The following is a 15,304-nucleotide window of genomic DNA, read 5'->3' on the forward strand; positions in this document are numbered from 1 at the left end:
ATAATAAACATTAAGACATGAAAAGCTGTGTTCCTTAATATCTCATTCACTCAACAAAAATGTGTTTTGTTCCTCCTATGGGGGGGGGGGGGTCAACAATGACTTGTCTCCCACCTTTAAAAAAATGGCATTTCCCCCCTCAAGTATTCCTTCATAGGAATTTTGAACTCTTAGGTTTGCAAAACAGACAAATTTGAATTTCTCATCTTGTTGAAATTATTATTTATTGACTGACTACAATATTTATCCATTTATAAAACCTTTTAAAAATGCATGAGGCAATGAGTGTAGAACCCGACCTTATTTTTCATATGTTCCCTGACTCTTCTTGATAGGAAGTTGGAAAATACTCAGCACCACATCAAAAGCAGGCGCTCAAGGATAAAAGGGCCTTTGAAAGGTCAGCCAGTCTGCTCCAGTCTAGGTAGGCTTTCATCTCAGCTGCCCAGAGAGCTGCCAAGGCTCCTGTTTTTAAAGATCTGCAAGCAACATTCCCTGGGTAGCAGCCGCAAAGCCCTTCATGCATTGGTGTTTCCAGGGGAAACCGTGGGGCGGGGCTAACTTTGTGTCCCTCTCAGGCTCCTACTTTGTGGGCTGCTGTAATTTAGAGTCATGTTTGTAGCCCTGAAGTACCATTTGGTTGAAAATCGTCCACTCCTCGCTGGTCCTACACACAGCTTCTACTGGGCACACAAACACGATGAGTTATAACAAAATTGTGCGGTAGAGAGAGCTTGCCTTTCCTCCCACAGTTCTCTTGTGGCCAGGACCTGTGGGCCTTCACCTCCTTAAAGACCGTTCTGACTTCAGTTGTTTATAGGACATACGAGTTTTAGCCTTGCATCATTTCTCCCTCTACGTTTGCGTCTTAAGATATATATATCTCCCAGTTATAGGATATAATAGAATATATCTCCTCGTACCCTGTTAATCTAATTTTGAAATCAGAGAGCTAGGAAGTGGAGTCTAAGCCAACTCCCACACTTATCTGCTATAGTCATTTTAAGATACGAACGGGAGTGGCAATGGGGGTCACAGAGGGACGAGGAAAAGCATTTGGCTTGGAGACAAACATTCACAAAGGATCTCAAATTTAGATTTTTGACATTATTTCCAGATGAGGCTTACTACATAGTCAAGGACACAGATGCTTCTCGTTCACGTCTAATCTGTGTCCCATGATGTGCCCATACCACCTCTCAGGTGCTGCGAACTAATTAAAGAAAACAAACAAACTTGTAATTACCTGAGAGTAGCACAGTTACATACCATTGTGTTTTTTGAGTTAAAATCATAACTTGTTAATGTAAACATTAATATGTGCCACAATTTTGTGATCCTGTTTTGACAATACTTTAAAGTAACAATAACGAAGCACTTGTGGAGTCTTTATATGCTAGGCACTTTGCAGGTGACATCACGACAAGCTGGTGAAGTGGGAACTATTCCCCTTCCATTTATCCCATTTACAACTGAGGAAACTGAGGCCTGATAAGAAGTAGGCCCAGGGCCCACGTAACCGAGCAGGACCCTACGAGGCCTTCTCAGAATAGATTTCCCCACCCATGTCCTCTGCCTGCCTTTTGTCTGTAGAAGAACTTTAGCCAGAGGATAAATTTAATCAGAGAAGTGAGAAAATGCAGAAAGAAAGGAAAACAGTCAAGCAAGACAAAATAATAATACTTTAGCCATTAAACAAAGTCATGGACCTTTAGTTCTTCCTCAAGGACTATAGAGAATATTCTGAGCCATGTCCCTTGAGCTGTTTTGCAGATACTGAAACCCCCCAGGTGGGAGAATGTAGCTGTATGCTGCCCACAAGCACGTAGACCCCAGACGGGCTGGAACCAGAAGGTTGATGATGCCGACTTCCAATTACCTCCCCACCAACCGGTCAGGAGAATGTCCACGAGCCGATCATGCCCTGCTCCTTGAACACTATAAGACTCCTCACTACCCCCTTCAGGGTGGACACACAGTTTTGAGGGCATGAGCCTGCTATGGCCCCCTTTGCCTGGCGAAGCAATAAAAGCTACTCTTTTCTACTTCACCCCAAACTCTGGCTCCGTGTTTCTATTCAGCACTGGGGAACAGGGGCCGAGTTTCGGCAACACCCACAGGTGATTGAGCACAGAGTTGGGGTTTGAGCCCAGGCAGTCTGGCTCCACAGCTAACATGTTCAGCCCCCAAATCTGCTGTGATTTTCATGTCTGAAAGTCTCCACACATGGGGAGGACCCCTTGTATCTCCGAGAGGAGCTGGACAAAGAAGTTGGGGAGGACAGGCGTGGGAATGATGCCGGGAAGGGTGGGCCCAGGTGAGCTGTGTGATTGCTGAAACACAAACTGCAGTGCCTGCTGGAGCCAAGGAGATGAGGCTGCCTTCTGGAATCCACCGGGAGTCGGCCTGTCCTCCCAGCAGCTTCCCAGCCTCGGCCTTGCACTGTGGTCCTGCCCCCTCCACTTTCTCCCTCTCCTCCCGGCTTTGTCTCCATCTCTTTGCCCCAAGACTCCTGCACCTGGGGGGGTCCTGAATCCTTTCTCTCAGCTGTTCCTCTCTCTGCCCAGCCTGCGCTCCACCCTCAGCTCCCGTCTCTGGCCTCAGGGGCTTCTGTGTGGCGGCCATGCTGTCACCCCTAGTCAGCCATGGAAAATTCAGGGCCCAGAATTTCTACTACCTCAAGCTCTGAGTTGACCCTTCTAGGCCCAAAGTCCAGGGAGTGGAGAAGTGTGGAGTGGAGAAGAACCTGTGAGTAAGAGGAAGGTGGATGGCCCAGGAAGTCCTGTTGTAACAGGTGTGTGGGGAAACGTGTGTTTACATCATGGGCAGGGTCCCGGAAGCCTGTTGACACTGCAGTTTGTACTTCCGTGTGCATGTGCAGTCACGAGGAGATGGTCACTCACCACATTGCCGGTGAGCCTGCACCCAGACAGGCCTGGTCACGGCCGTTTGAATCACGAAGCCCCACAGGCACAGAGGATGTGAGCTTTGTAATGGCCCACAGAATGTTCAAGGCCTGAAAAGAAAATTGATTACAGAAAAATAAAACCATAAACTAAAAATAAATGTCTAATGAAATGCTTACAAACCATAAGAGCATATCACCTAGTCAACCACAAGTCAACTCACATGTAACTAATATTTAATGCGGACTGTGGGTGGATTTCCATCTGATTTAATAGGTTTGCAAAGATCTTCAACCAGCACTGAGGCAAAGGGTCTTGCTCCCTCTGTGGCAGCTGGCAGTGGGGACCGGATTAAAAGTGCCAGAGAATTTGCATAGAGAGGAGGGCTCATGGGTGGGCACCACAGACCCTTAAAGGGGGGCAGAGTGAGACAAAGGGGGCCCTATCATAGATGCCCCTATGTTCCCCAAAGTGAGCCCTTCCCTCTGGCTCCTTAAATCTTAAGTAAAATTCCAAAAGTTACAGTTTTGGTGCAATTGAATTTCTTGCAGAAGTCAGCAAGGGGAGTGGGTGGGGGATTGAGGAGGGAGGTTTGCCTCTCTCTCAGTGTCTCTAAATCTGAACCCACCTCCATCTACAGTTGACAGTACCTAGGTTAGGGACACCCACCCTCCACGCAGCGGAAAATTCGCATATAATCAGCCCTCTGTATACGAGGTTCTTCCACATCCGTGATTCTGCATCCACGGATTCAACTAACTGCAGATCATGTAGTACTGTAGTATTTACTACTGAAAATAATCCACATATAAGTGAACCTGCACAGTTCAAACCCGTGTTGTTCAAGCATCCACTGTACTTCTATCCTGGTGCCCAATACCTTGTAGTTCCAGGGCCACTCTCTGTCCCCCCGACAATTGCAAGATCCCCCTAATGGGTCTCCTGCTTCTCTGCCAACTTCTTTCTACCAAACAGAAACAGTGGTCTTTAAAAACCATAAAGCAGATGCCTTCAGACCACGACTAAGAATAAACTCTCGTCTCCCTTTGCCTTTCACAAAGCCTGTCGTGACCTGGCCCCAGCTGGCCACTCATCTTCATCACCAGCCCCTCTCCTGAGTTCAGCGAACCTCAGCTACACAGCCTCCCTGCATCTGCCTCAACACGTCCAGCTCGGCCCGACCTCAGAGCCTTGGCCCTGGTGGTTGTCTTTGCCCGCAATTCCTCCCCAAGACCGGCAGGCCACCCAGCTAGCCATCTGGGTCCCAGTCAGAGGTCACCTTTCAGGAGGGACTTCCCTGACCCCCCAGGGGAAATCCACTGCATCACAGGGCCTCACACTGTCCTGTCTCATTTTCTTCATCAAACTTTTCACTCCCTGAAACTATCTTTTCTTGCACATTATTCTTTTATTCTTGTTTACTTCTTTGCCTGCCTCTCACCTACTGGGATGTAAATTCCTCTGGGACAGGGGCTTGCCTATGGCTGTGATGCGATTGCCTGCAATAATGCCTGGGATGTAGTAGGTGGTTAGTAAATGCTTGTTGAAAGAATGAGTAGAAAAGTGAATAAATGGGCCTGAATTGATGTGGCCCACAAGAGTGTGGAAATCATGGGAATTCTCTGAGGTCCTCCAATCAGGGGTAAACTAATTTTAACTACCCTCCAAGGGGTCTTCAAGTAACATCTGGTTTATGTATGTATTTAATTATACCTTACCTCATTGCAAAAGAATTTGTGGGCATTTTCAAAGATACCTAGAGTGCAGTAAAATTGTTTAAAAGGAAATAGTGAATATGGAGAGGAAATTAGCATTGAAAAAATAAGATAAAATGATGGCAAGATTAGCAATTAGAATACATATCACAAAGTTCTTTCTTCCTTGACAGAAGTAGACTGTAAATTTGAACTTCTTATTAGCTAGTGACAGCTTATCTACACTAATGTTCTTAAAAGTGAGAAAAAGGGTAAAACTTTACTTATTGAATTTTCACCTGTTAGCCATGAGTCATAACAACTATGGTAACATTGAAAGTGTTTCCAATTAATTTTACTAACCTTAGTTGTAGCGCTAACTATGATTTGTTATCAATATTTACTGAACATCTGTACTCAAAGGGCTCATGCATTCCAATAAACTCATGTGCCTTCCTCATGTGCTGCCCTAATAACCTGGCAGGGTTCTAACTACTCAAAACGTTTATGGGGAGCAGACTCTGCAGGAAGGTTCGTTGACAAGCCCCCTACGCGATGCAGGTCTGATGTGCCTTACTTCTAACCAGTAGAAAATTCTTACTTGAGTTTAATTTGTAGTCTCCTTAATAATACTGAGTTTCATTTTCTTCATCTGCCTTCTTGCCCCGCTTTTCCAGAATAAAACCCCTCTATTGGTTTAATTTTTTTCTAAAATTTATAAATTTTCCAAAATTTTTCTCATCTCTCTTTCTCTGGAAGCTTCCCGTGTTCTCCCTCTCCCTCTCCCCCCTTTCTCTGCTATATGCACACATTTTTGAAAGGCAGTATAGCACGGTGTTGAAAGCATGGGCCATGGACTATTGGCCAGGTTGCTTAATCTTTTTTGTTTCAGTTGTCTGTTTGCGAAACTGGGGATGATAAATTCACCTACCTCCCAGGGTGGGTGTGAGGATTAAATGTGTTTGTACACGTAAAGTGCTTGGAAGCCTGGCACATGGCGAGCACAATGCGAACTTTATGATTACATGCTATTCCCCTTTAAAGTGCCCCTCCTTTCCTGTGTCTGTCAGCAGAAACTGTATTTACTCCTGTTGTCTTCTATCTCTATGTCTCTGAACATTACTGGAATGCCTTTCCCCTCTTCTCTGCTTGGCGAACTCCTATTCATCCTTCAAAACTAATCTTATATGTTTCCTTCTGCAGAAAATCTTTCGTTTTTTGTTTTTTTTAAATAAATTTATTTATTTATTTATTTATTTTTGGCTGTGTTGGGTCTTCGTTTCTGCGCGAGGGCTTTCTCTAGTTGCGGCGAGCGGGGGCCACTCTTCATCGCGGTGCGTGGGCCTCTCACTGTCGCGGCCTCTCTTGTTGCGGAGCACAGGCTCCAGACGCGTAGGCTCAGTAGTTGTGGCTCACGGGCCCAGTTGCTCCGCGGCATGTGGGATCTTCCCAGACCAGGGCTCGAACCCGTGTCCCCTGCATTGGCAGGCAGATTCTCAACCAGTGCGCCACCAGGGAAGCCCCCAGAAAATCTTTCTTAATTGACACACCCAACCCCTTCCCTAGCAGCCTGTGTGCACCTCTCTTTCACAGCATTTAGAATACTGTGAGGTATTATCTGTTTGCTTGTCTGTCTCTACAAAGGACTATTGAGACAAAGGCTGGAATTTAACCCTTTGTGTCTTCAATGTCTAGCACATTGCTTGCTACATAGCGGTTGCCCAGTTCTAGGTTGTTTGAACTAAAATGAGTACAGAACTGATCCCATGGGAAAAAATCAGTCAACAAAATGACAGCATCACATTTCTTATATGTTCCATACCTAAGCATTCCAGTATCATGCTTGCTTTTCTGGCTGGGACTAAAAGAAACTATGTATTCTTAACCTTTATCATTTAAATAAATTAAGATTTAACTCATCATAATAGGAGACAAAGTCCTATTTCCCTTGCAAAACACATTTCAGGAAAGTGGCATAAGCATTGGACCCTTTACTGGGCCCTGGATTCAAACCTTACTTCTGCCCCTCCTAGCTGCGAAATTTAGGGCAAAGTAGTTCACTTTCCTGGATTTTGGTGTTTGTATCTGTAAAATGGACATTGTGATGCTTGTCTCCCTCTCACACTTCTTGTGAAGATCAGTCGTGACGGTAGATGTGAATGTGCTTTTAGAACAGCATATCATCCCTCTGCAGATGTTAAATAGTATGTTATTTGGGGAGAAATCTTGGTGTCTAGATTTAGGCACCTATCTAACTAAGGGGTGGGAAACTCTTCTGGTTGAAAGGTTAACTGGAGATAATATTCCTTTTGAATCAAGGTTCAGCTGTGAAGCAATCTGCACATTTATATTTTCAGTCACACCATTTCATTAGCTGTTAAGAGATGTTCTAAAAAGACACTGCTGTGAGAGGCAGGGTGTTAGTGCAACCCAAACCCTTAGTAGCTCTTCAGGGCATGCTGAGTATTCCTAAGGCAGAGGATGACTATATAAAGGAAGGTGGGGACAGGGCCGAACAGTCAGGGCAAAGGCCAGTTTGCACACTCCAAACACAGGGCTGTGTGAATTATGACTATTTTTCATGGTTCAGTAACCATGAAAACTTACGCATAGCGATTTGTTGGCTAGAAGATGTCTACATGCCAGTCCTTTAATTTTTCTTTGCTGCTTTCTAATTTTACTGTGATGATAACAAACGAAACCACAGCACTTCCATCAGAAACCAGAGCATGTCCATGAATAACTAACAGACTGCATACAGTTTTCCCAGTGAATTTGCAAAGCCAAACGTGGGTTGGCTTTTGTACATAAATTGCCAGTGCCCCTTTTCCATTCTGGCGGGAGCTTTCTGAAGGGAACATTACAGCTGTGATGAATAACAGTCCCTCTAAAGAAGCTGGCGTGAGGCACACATTTCATCCCGCTGAGTGGAATACCATGCCTGTCGCCAAATGTGCCGGGTCTCCCACCATTAAATAAATATATACATATGTCACTTGGCTTTGTTTCCAAGCCCTGGGTTCTATAGAAACCAAGCACTTTATTACTATTAATAATACTACAGTTACAATAGATGCAAAACCAAAGAATGGCGCTTTGTCCTTAGATGGTGCCTTTGATTACCTTTCCCATTGTTCATTACTTAATTGTTACTTACAACATCCTTTAACTCTTCGTTTACCACTACAATAAATGACGATATTCTTTCTAATATAAATTAGCTCTAATCAGCCAATATTCTAATGAGTCTATAAACATAACATTTACCTCACAGGATAATAACAGTTAACATTGATTATGTGACAGATATTTTTCTAATCATCATTATCCCCATTTTACAGATAAAGAAACTGAGGTTTAGGAAGGTTAAATGACTTCTCTAACATGGTATAGGTAGAATTTGAACCCAGACCAATATGTTCTAATGCTTCTCTATGTAAGTAAAACATAAAAGTGCTGTTTAAATTTTTTCCCAAGCAGTGGCAGAATCATAACCATTCCTGCGTAGAGAGGAGTTTTTTTCTAGAGACAACACTCATCAGTGATCTCGCAATAATTATTGTCATGATGCTTTTTTTTGAAATGCTATTTAAAAAATTAACTCAGGGTATTAGTGAGAATCAAACAAGAGAGTATGGAGGCAAATACCCAGTTTTCTGTTTCTTTTAAGAATTGTATTAGATGTAAATTTTTATTTTAAGATAACATCACTTAGCTTTTGGATGTTTCCTATAAACTTTAATCTATCTTTCTGACTTCTCTCTCTCCACCCCCTCACTAAACTGAAGAAGCCTATGGAAACTGCAATTTGATAGCCCAGCTCCCAACCTCACATCCACCCCATCTCCTCACCCCCAGCTACAGTGTACCTATTGCCTATGGAACCAAATCCAAAATCCTCATGTCAAAGCCCTCATCAGTGTGGCTTCATCTTACTTATCCAGTCTTATTTCCCACAACTGGTCGACATTTATCCTTACTCTCAGTCTAATCTCAATCAGAGTGACTTTTCTGTCCTTGAGACACACTGCTTATTCCTGATTCCACACCTTTGATTATACAGTCCCTGCACTATGGAATGCTCACCCCTAACATGTAAAGAAGCTTTAAGACACATTTCTTCCTTGAAGCCAACCGTTCTAGCCCATGTTGCTTTCCCCTGGTCTTCTTCCTTTTTCCCAGGTTTGATTTTTTTTTTTTTTAATGTGTGCAATAGCTCCTCTCTTCTCCTGGAGGCTGTGAATTCTAATTGTTTCAACATTTTCTTCTTCTCTCTTCATCGTCTCTCATTGATCTACATTCCTTTAGCCTGTATATTTGTTTTGGGGTCACTTTCCTTCATATTGGATGATTTGTTCAATGTTGGTTATCCTTGGCCTCTGTTTATCTTTTAGAGGGAAGAATTAAGACGTGTGAAAGTTCTGTGTGTAAGAGCAGTGTGTGTCACCTAGTGGGCTTCTCTGTAGAAGAAAAATGGCAAATTTTAATTAAAACAATGTCCTGAAATGATTTCCAAGGAAAAAGTAACCCATTCAATACCAAAGATTCATGAATAATGAAAATTTTGCTCATGAAAAAAATAACTGGGTAGATGCAGAAGGAAATTATTTAATTCTAGAGCTTAGTTTAACTGTATATTGCAGAGACAAGGCTGAAGTAATATATCCTCAGTAAAGCAGCTCCACAGTTTATAAAAAGTATAACAGCTCTCTTAGTTCTGAACAGATAAACAGAGTTCCCTTTAAAGCAACTGTTAAGAAAATTAATCTGACAATATTTAAAAACTTATTGATGCCTGATGGAAATTTTTGAAAAACATAACTTAGAGACAGTTCCATTAATATAGTGTACACTGCCTCACAGTTTCCTTTTTTTCTTTTTTTTAACCATCTTACAAAAATATTCATTTAAAATCACCTTGGCTCCTTAAGAGTTCTGTGGATTATAGCTTTTTTTTCTTTTCACCTCATTGTTTCATTTTACCTGTAATTAAAACTGCAGTAAACCAGGAAGAAGTGAATGAGAAAAATATTTCTCTAGGCTGTTTTTCCTGTCTTGTTAGCAGAAAGTCTTCAAAATAGAATATTCTTAAAAGTTTTTCAGGAGATATTGAATTCACTGAGATACTCAAGGGAAATGAAACTTGTAAATGCCATCAAAGCCTCATTAATTCACTTTCACGTATTTGCCATTAAATCATTTTGTCATAATAGCCTCATTAATTCATCATTCTTGTTTTTTCCCTCTTTACCTATTCTTTTTTTTTAAATAAATTTATGTATGAATGTATTTATTTATTTATTTTTGGCTGCATTGGGTCTTTGTTGCTGTGCGCGGGCTTTCTCTAATTGAGGCAAGTGGGGGCCACTCTTCGTTGCGGCGTGCAGGCCTCTCACTGCGGTGGCTTCTCTCGTTGCGGAGCATGGGCTCTAGGCACGCGGGCTTCAGTGGTTGTGGCTCGCGGGCTCTAGAGCTCAGGCTCAGTAGTTGTGGTGCACGGGCTCAGCCACTCCGCGGCATGTGGGATCTTCCCAGACCAGGGCTCGAACCCGTGTCCCCTGCGTTGGCAGGCAGATTCCTAACCACTGCGCCACCAGGGAAGCCCCTTCCTATTCTTTTATCATTATTTATTGGTGACCCCAATAGGTAAAAGTACCTTCGGTCTTTGTTGATTGCTAGCTCTCCTGTCTGGTTTATTTGGGGGAAGGAAGCAGAATGTTACAAATGGTGACCGCCTGGCTTCACACAGGTGCTTGGAGGACTGCTCACTGATTAATGAAAGTCTCAGTTTGAAGAAATTACTCGGCTGGTTTTTTACAGCTTGACTCTCTGCCCAATGAGGTAATGGCAGAAAGTTTTCACTTGCCTTAAAGATGATTCCTTGTATATTATATCAAAAAGGAGCTGAGGGTTGCAATTTAATTTGTAAGATATAATTTGAAATATTAAAACGGAGAAAGTGCAGCCAGCAGACAAATTGAAGTGGCAGGGGAATTCAGTACAGCTGAGGACAAAGTCATCCCGGTTCACACAGTGCTCTGAGCTGCACCTTAGTTAAACTCACTGCGGGAGGGTTTTTCTTTCTTTTTTGGCTGCACTGTGTCTTTGTTGCTGTGCGCAGGCTTTCTCTAGTTGCGGCGAGCGGGGGCTACTCTTCATTCTGGTGCGTGGGCTTCTCACTGCAGTGGCTTCTCTTGTTGTGGAGCACGAGCTCTGGAGCATGGGCTTCAGTAGTTGTAGCACGCGGGCTCAGCAGTTGTGGCACGTGGGCTCAGTAGTTGTGGCATGCGGGCTCAGCAGTTGTGGCTCGCGGGCTTTAGAGCGCAGGCTCAGTAGTTGTGGTGCACGGGCTTAGTTGCTCCGCAGCATGTGGGATCGTCCCCGACCAGAGCTCGAACCCGTGTCCCCTGCATCGGCAGGCGGATTCTTAACCACTGCATCACCAGGGAAGCCCACTGGGGGAGGTTTTAAACATACATCCAAAGCTGGCTCCTTTCTAGACCTAGTGAAATGAGCCTGAGAATCTGCATATTTTAAAGTTTCCCAGGTGATTCTAGTGCATTGTGAGGGTTGAGGACTGCTGAAATAATAGGACAAGATGCATTACACAGTGAGTAGAAATAAATAAACTCACTCTGTCCTCTCAACTCTGGGTCAGACACACCATGCGAGAAGGTGTAAAGACACAGAAGACATGGCTCTCCGGAGTTTTCTATCCTATCTGAGAGACAAGCACAGGTGAAGGTAACTGAGTGCAGCATAAGGCAAAGCATAGTTAGGTGGATGCTATGCCTATAGGGATTCTGGAAATCCCTGTGGGTGTGGATAGTAAAGAGGCTTCCTACAGGGGATGCGTTGAGTTGGAGCTTTGTGGTGAGCAAGGGGAGGGTGTTCATTGCAGGTGAGACAGAGAGCAAGGGAAGGAGTGTGCTCGGGGTATGAATATAGCGAGCAGACCGCACCAGGGCTGTGGTTGCGGGTTGCCCTGCTCTGCCCTCATCACCACCCTCCACCGATGCTTTGCATCAGTCTTCACTGTAACCCCTCAGTGAAGTATCATTACAGGTGAAGAAGCTGCACCTCAGAGATTTTAGGAAGCTGCTCAGTGTCTAGTCCCCTCTCCCGCCAGAGCATTCAGGCTGGGCATCCAGGTGACCTGGTCTTGAGGGACCGAGGAGGAAGGAGGGAACCCCTGTTAATCTGCAGCTGTGACACCGGTGGGGAGAGTTTGCAGGGTCAAGGTGGAGAAGCAGGAGCAAACTGACCTTTGATGCAAGAGCACCTGAGGCCCTTGTCAGGAAGCCAGGTCAAGGTGAAGAGGCTCACGAGCCAAGGTCACCAGAACCAGAGCAGGTCAGGGGTGACCCAGTGCAGCACTGGAGACAGGCAGCCCTATCTACAGCGAGGCATTTGCATGCTCCTAGAGGCAGGCTTGTGTGTGAAGCAGGAAGTTCTGACATGGTCTTCTGGATGCAACAGATATTCTGTCACCTAAAATAAATTAGCATTCAAGGTTTTTTTAATATGGTTATATAAAAATGTTATATAGTATTATTTTAAGCAACATGCACTTCAACCTGCCTCACCCCGTACCTGATCCCCAGAGCTATAAGGAGACATTTTGTCACCTGGGACAAACAGATGGGCATTATTAACAGTGCACACCATCTGGCGGCTTTCCACTTTAAACCATTACTCTTGCTAAATAGATGTTAAGCTTTCAAAATCATTATTTACAATTTTTGTGCCCTCTAAGTCTCAGTGCCTTAGGTCCAAGCCTTTTCCCAAGCTTGATCCCTGGACCACCGCTCCTCCAGCCAGTAGGGGTGTGACTTGGGCATGGGGTAAGGGTATGCTGTGTACATATATGGGAATGAAGACAGCTAAGGGTTTAATGTTCTGCTTCTTAGGGTCATGAGAGAATGTAAAAGTATTAATGTTTATGGCATCCAGGAGGCCATGTCCAAAGAGTACAGACCCTTTGAGTGACGTGATGAGTCCCCTTTAGGGACCTAGGAGGGACAGGAGACTCATGGAATCAAAACAACCAAGTAGCATAGATGTGATTTGAATTTAGCGCATGTGATTCCCAAGCTGAAAGTTTCTTGCAACCGTATTATACCCTGGCTACTCAGATACCATGTGCATTGCAAAGAGACGTCAGCTGCAGTCCTTGTCCTTGCCCAGTATAGCTTTCACCTTAGCTATACTGACGGGGGGGGGGGGATGTCTAAGAATATAAATAATGATTCCTTGCTGGCATCTGATTAAAGCCAAACAAGATGAGAGAACATTAGGTACTGAGGTAGACCAATTCTTCTGTGGTTCTCTTTGGAACCTACTGATCTAGATTATTCAAGATTGAATTTTCATTTCTATGATTTATTTCTTAATATTTGTATTTTTTGAACAGATATTATAGGCACATGGCAAAATCTTTAAATGATAGAAAAAGATACACAGTAACTAGTAAGTTTCCCATTTTTCTGAGTCAGGAAACAAAATTTACCTTCAGAAGACTCAAATTCAGAGATGTTAATAAAGGGGCCACTTACAGAGGTGTGGGTAGGGTTAAGGGGATTAAAAAAGGGACGTGGGACTTCCCTGGTGGCGCAGTGGTTGAGAACCTGCCTGCCAATGCAGGGGACACGGGTTCGAGCCCTGGTCTGGGAAGATCCCACATGCCGTGGAGCAACTGGGCCCGTGAGCCGCAATTACTGAACCTGCGCGTCTGGAGCCTGTGCTCCGCAATAAGAGAGGGTGCGACAGTGAGAGGCCTGTGCACCGCGATGAAGAGTGGCCCCCCCCCGCCGCAACTAGAGAAAGCCCTCACACAGAAACGAAGACCCAACACAGCCAAAAATAAATAAATAAAAAAATAAAATAAAATAAATTAAAATGTGTTGGTTTTTGCTGTACAGTGAAGTGAATCAGTTATACATATACAAAAAAAAAAAAAAGGGACGTGAAGACTAGCAACAGCCAAAGAAGGAAATGTTGTTAGTGGAGCCCAGTGAGAGCTGGGACTAGTTGTGTTCCAGACACTGCACCAAAGCAGGGAGAGAGCATGGAAGAAATCGCTCTGTCTTTCCCTCTTCCCACCCTCAGATCTCCTGCTGGTGCCTCCCATTGGCCAAATCTAAGAGGAAGTCAACCAACCATCAAGGGGAACTGGATGATGGTGGCTGTGGAGGACAGACTCTCTGAAAGGAACAGAGGAGAGAAAGGAAAATGAGCTGAGGTGTTCTTGGGGTTGGGGACAGACCCAGAGAACAATCAACATAGCACCCCTGACCCTCAGTGCCCAACCCCCCGCCCCCTGGCAACAATTGTTCGTAGTATTTTATAACCATCCAGAAATAGTCTATGTATATGCCAGCTCATTTTCTACATAAATAGTAGTGAACCCTTCCCCTGCTTCCCCTTGCCTTTTAGTCTTAGATTGGGCCCCTTCTAGCATCCATGGAACTATCTTGTCCTTGGAGACCAGAAGTTCTAGAAGTGTGGTCCCCAGACAGGCAGCAACACCATCACCTGGGAACTTGTTAGAAATGCAAATAAGTTACAAACTCTGGGAATGAGGCCCAGCAATACGTGTGTTAACAAGCTCTCTGGATCATTCTGATACACGCTACAGTTGGGGAACCGGCGTTCTAGACTTTCTGAATGAGGCTGGCCTCACCCGATCAAGGCTGCTGGCTGCCCCCAGGTCAATGTACCTGAGAAATCAGTGAAGAGAGAACCACATTATCAGCCTCTCAAGGCCATGTCTTTCCACTGTAGCTACCAGTAAGAAAAACAAAAAGCATTAAGTATTGATTCAGTACCTGATATCAACTCTCAGGACAAACCAGAACTCCAAAACAGCATGGAAAGAAGAGACTCACTCTCTTCCTCCTGACACATTCATTCCCTTTTCTCTCTGTCTTTTTGTATGTTTAGTTCTTTGGATGCAGGTAGTGTTTTAATATGTTTGGTTGAGTAGGTGACGCAATACAAGCTAAATATAATCGTGGAGACGCACAGTCGCCTCATGCTTAGGGTTGGCATGCGCTTGGAATCCACAATGAGACTCACTACCTGTCCTACTCCCTCAGGGCACTGACTCTGTCAGGAGGGCCCTGCCAGGCATTGCTCAGCTGTTGTTTAATGTGGCTCAAACGCTTACAGCATATAAGGCAATGGCCCACACAGAAGATGGACACCTTGTCCTTTGGAGGCTTGCAAACCAGCCTGAGGCTTGGCAGGCACTTATTAGCATTGTGATCCTAAGACCCTCCGTGTGCCTTGGCTCCCTATGTGTAGAATGGCAGTGATAGAAGCTGCTGGCTTGCACAACTCCCGGGAGCACCATTCAGGCAGAGTGCGATGTGAGTAGCACCCGCTGGAGGGTGAGGGATGAATGGATGAATAAATAAGAACCCCTTCTGGTGCCTGCTACTGGGCTGAGAAGTTCCGCTGTGTGGCAAAGAGCTGTAGTGGAAAGTGCACTTTGAGTCAGGCAGTCTGGGGTTAAGTCTGGGCTTCCTTTCTTTCTTAAAATGTTGTGACTCAGGCAAGCTCATTCAACTAGAAGTATCCCTTTGACGTATCACCTAGAGGCAGTGGCTGGCGCATAATTATGGCATGCAATAAATATTTGTTGAAAAAAATGAATGTATATTCATGACTCAGTTTCTTACTCTGTATAATGGGGACAATAAT

General features: G+C 44.4%; 1 long non-coding RNA gene across 6 annotated transcripts in view; it reads right to left on the bottom strand.

Annotated features, from left to right (window-relative positions):
• The window catches only part of LOC103007315 (uncharacterized), a 117,659-nt gene that overhangs the window by 62,827 nt on the left and 39,528 nt on the right, over positions 1 to 15,304 (bottom strand). For 5 of the 6 annotated variants that reach the window (XR_009008058.1, XR_003623914.2, XR_009008059.1 and 2 more), the window contains one exon: positions 2,904 to 3,016. This is a non-coding gene — a long non-coding RNA (uncharacterized LOC103007315). Of the gene's footprint in view, positions 1 to 2,903; positions 3,017 to 11,865; positions 12,092 to 15,304 lie in introns of all 6 variants that reach the window. The other variant, XR_009008057.1, reaches the window with a different exon arrangement.

This window comes from Balaenoptera acutorostrata, chromosome 4 (genome assembly GCF_949987535.1).
Source record: "Balaenoptera acutorostrata chromosome 4, mBalAcu1.1, whole genome shotgun sequence".
Lineage (NCBI taxonomy): Eukaryota > Metazoa > Chordata > Mammalia > Artiodactyla > Balaenopteridae > Balaenoptera > Balaenoptera acutorostrata.